Source organism: Trichechus manatus, unplaced genomic scaffold (genome assembly GCF_000243295.1).
Source record: "Trichechus manatus latirostris isolate Lorelei unplaced genomic scaffold, TriManLat1.0 scaffold00011, whole genome shotgun sequence".
NCBI lineage: Eukaryota > Metazoa > Chordata > Mammalia > Sirenia > Trichechidae > Trichechus > Trichechus manatus.
Genome location: NW_004443947.1, coordinates 25,655,535 through 25,659,972, shown reverse-complemented (window position 1 = coordinate 25,659,972; position 4,438 = coordinate 25,655,535).

Sequence of the window (4,438 nt, the reverse complement as noted above, 5' to 3'; positions counted from 1 at the left end):
GTTTTATTTGGTTATGTCTGAGCAGGTGGGCTGTGCATTTTTTGTTGTTTGCTCATCTGTGGGCATGATACTTTTCACCTCCTTCTCCAATGGGCAGGGTCAGTCACTCAGGTATGGTACAGCAGGGCAGGTCCAGCTGAAGGGGAGTTGCTGGGATGGGTTGTTAGTGGCACATACCAGGGCTGACAATGCGGACTGCGAATCAGTGCAGGGCAGGTTCCAGTAGGCCGTGCCTGTGCTGCTTGGGAGTGTGATGTTCAGCACACAGTGCAGGTAGTCAGGAAGCAGGGGGTAGCTTGTGATGTGTGGAGGAAAGATGGGTATGGGAAAGATGAGAGAGAGGAGAGAGGACAGGAGCCAGAAACATACACACAAACAAAAAAGAGTGCTAAGGGAGCTTGCTATTGGAGTGGAGAGATGAGAGACTGAGAAATGAGGAAAAAAAAAAGAAAAAGGGTAAAAGAAAAAAATGAATAAATCGAGAAACTGGAAATGAAGAAAGACAAAAAGGCAATACGAGAGAGAAGAAAACAAAACAAAGAAACAAACAAAAAAACAAAAAAACAAACAAGAAAAAAGAAATGCTCCCAGGGATGTCCCTGTGCATCTGTGCAGAGTAAGGGAGTAGCTTCCAAGCCGTGTGGTACTGCCCAGCTAGAAGGGGCTCCCAAGCTGAGAAAAGAAAAAGAAAACAAACAAACAAATCAAAACAGAACAAATCAGAGCAAACAAACAAACAAAAAAGCCCCAGGGGTCCCACCAGGGTGGCGGCATGGGCCAGGAAGCAGTTTCACAGTCAAGTGGTGTTTTGCTGCCTTTCAGGAAGAAGCAAAGATGGCGCATGGAGCCAAGTATTTGAGAGAAAGAAGGGGGATGTGGTGAGAGGTGAGGAAGAAATCTAAATAAGCAGAAAAAAGCAACACCAGCAGCCAAGAAAAGGCACTCAGAGCCATCCAGTGCATGTGGGTGGAATCCAAGTGACACTGGGGAGCTTCTCGACCAAGAGACTGTGGCTGCAGGAAGCAGAGGAGGCTAAGTGGGGGTGAAGAAGGGGGAGGGAAGGACTATATCACTGGTTACTGGTTGTTCTGTCTCCTGCTGGAAGCTCTGTGAAGCTCCTTTCTCATACCCCCTGTTTGCTGATCTCTGATAGGAGTCCAAGATGGCAGATCTGTGCTGCGGTAGCTGACAGGGGACCTCTCCATGTATCTCTCCTCGCTGTCGGTTCCTGGTCAGTTTCTTATTCCATTTGGTGCTTGGCTGAGATCTTTGTCTCTTCATTTGATGCGTAGGATTTCAGGATTGATGTGTGACTCTGTTTGACTTAGTTTTTCTGCTCTTTGCTGTGGAGGGACAGCTTGGTGCTTCTGACTATAGCACCATGTTGCCCGGAAGACCTCTGTTTGACTACTTTTGTGAATCTCCCAGCACAAACGCAAATCTTACATTTGGAATACTAACCACATTATTGTGGAATGAGGAGGCAGAATTGGTAGCAGAAACACATTTTGAGAGTGTCTTTCACGTCCAATAGGCTAACAGTTACCAGTTTTTAAATCAGCAAGATCTAAAGTAAGAAGTCCAAGCTGCACTGACGGCATTGGCAAAAAACAAGGGTAAAGGAACTAACGGAATACCGATAGAGATGTTTCAACAAACAGATGCGATGCTGGAAGTGCTTACTCGTCTATGCCAAGAAATTTGGAAGACATCTACCTCGCCAAACGACTGGAGGAGATCCATACTTGTGTCAATTCCAAAGAAAGGTGATCCAATAGAATATAGAAATTATTGAACAATATCATTAATATCACATGTCAGTAAAATTTTGCTGAAGATCATTCAAAAGCAGTTGCAGCAGTATGTCAACAGGGAACTGCCAGAAATTCAAGCCAGATTCAGAAGAGGACATGGAATGAGGATATCACTGCTGATGTCAGATGGATCTTGACTGAAAGCAGAGAATACCAGAAAGATGTTTACCTGTATTTTATTGACTATGCAAAGGCATTCGACTGTGTGGATCATAATAAATTATGGATAACATTGCAAAGAATGGGAATTCCAGAACACTTAATTGTGTTCATACAGAACCTGTACATGGACCCAGAGGCAGTTATTTGAGCAGAAAAATGGGATACGGCATGGTTAAAATCAGGAAAGGTGTGCATCAGGGTTGTATCCTTTCACCATACTTATTCAATTTGTATGCTGAGCACATAATCCAAGAAGATGGACTATATGAAGAACTCTTGGCATCAGGATTGGAGGAAGACTCATTAACAATCTGTGATACACAGATGACACAACCTTGCTTGCTGAAATGGAAGAGGACTTGAAGCACTTGCGGATGAAGATCAAAGACTACAGCCTTAAGTACGGATTACACCTTAACATAAAAAAAAAAAAAATCCTCACCACTAGATCTATAAGCAACATCATGATAAACAGAGAAAAGATTGAAGTTGTCAAGCATTTCACTTTACTTGGATCCACAGTCAACGCCCATGGAAGCAGCAGTCAAGAAATCAAATGATGTATTGCATTGGGAAAATCTGCTGCTAAAGACCTCTTAAAAGTGTTGAAAAGCAAAGATGTCACCTTGAGGACTAAGGTGCACCTGACCCAAGCCACAGTATTTTCAATCACCTCGTATGCCTGCAAAAGCTGGACAATGAATAAGGAAATTGATGCATTTGAATTATGGTTTTGGGGAAAAGTTTTGAATATACCATGGACTGCTAGAAGAATGAACAAATCTGTCTTGAAGAAGTACAGCCAGAATGCTCCTTAGAAGTGAAGATGGTGAGATTTCGACTCACGTACTTTGGACATGTTATCAGGAGGGACCATTCCCTGGAGGAGGACGTAATGCTTGGTAGAGTAGGTCAGCAAAAAAGAGGAAGACCCTCAAGAAGATGGACTGCCACAGTGGCTGCAACAATAGGTTCATACATAACAATGATTGTGAGGATGGCACAGGACAAGGCAGTGTTTCATTCTGTTGTACATAGGGTAGTTATGAGTCAGAACCAACTCGACAGCACCTAACTAAAACAGTGACAGTAGTCTGACTGATGAAGGAAAGAAAATAAAGAAGTTAAAAATTTTTTTTTAAGGTTTATTACTACACATCTAATGTCTTAGGTTTTTTTTTTTTTAATGCTTTAGGTGAAAGTCCACAGCTCAAGTTAATTTTCTCATACAAAAATTTACACACATTTTGTTATGTGACCCTAGCTGCAATTCCCACAACGTGACAGCACACACACCCCCAACCCACTCTGGAGTCCCGTGTTCATTCAACCACCTTCTGTCCCTGTCTGCCATCTCATCCCGCCTCTGGACAGGAGTTGCCCGTCCAGTCTCGTGTATCTACTTGAGCTAAGAACAAACTCCTCATGAATATTATTTTAAGTCTCATGGTCCAGTCCAATCTTTGTGTGAAGAGTTGGCTTCAAGAATGGTTTTAGTTCTGAGTTGACAGAGAGTCCATGGGCCATGTCTTCTGAGGTTTCTGTAGTCTCGGTCGGACCATTAACTCTGGATTTTTTATGTGAATTTGAGTTCTGCACCACACTTTTCTCCTGCTCCATCAGAGACTCCGTCGTGTTCCCTGTCAGGGCAGTCATTGGTGGTAGCCTGGCACCATCTAGTTCTTCTGCTCTCAGGCTGATGGAGTTGCTGATTTATGTAGCCCTTTTGTCTCTTGGGCTAGTATTTTCCTTATGCCTTTGGTGTTCTTAATTCTACTTTACTCCGGGTGGATTGGGATCAATTGATGCATCTTAGATGGCCTCTTGAAAGCTTTTAAGACCCCAGATACCACTCGCCAAAGTGGGATGCACAACGTTTTCTTAATAAACTCTTTTATGCCCATTGACCAAGATGTCCCCTGAAACTATGGTCCCCAAACCACTGCCCCTGCTACTCTGTCCCTCAAAGTGTTTGGTTGCATTCAGGAAACTTCTTAGCTTTGATTTAGTCCAGTTGTGCTGACTTCCCCTGTAGTGTGTGCTGTCCTTCCCTTCACCTAAGATAATTCTTATCTACGATCTAGTTAGTAAATAACCCTCACCCTCCCTCCCCACCCTCGTAACCATCAAAGAATGTTTTCTTCTGTGTTTAAACCTTTTCTTGAGTTCTCATAATAGTGGTCTTATACAATAGTTGTCCTTCTGTGACTGATTAAATTCTCTTAGCATTGTGACTTCCAGATTCCTCCATGTTATGTTTCATGGCTTCATCATTGTTCTTTATTGTTGTGTAGTATTCCATTGTGTGAATACACCATAATTTGTTTATCCATTCATCCATTGATGGGCACCTAGGTTGTTTCCATCTTTTTGCTGTCATGAACAGTGCTGCAATGAACATGGCTGTGCGTATATCTATTTGTGTGATGGCTCTTACTTCTCTAGGATATATTTCAAGGAGT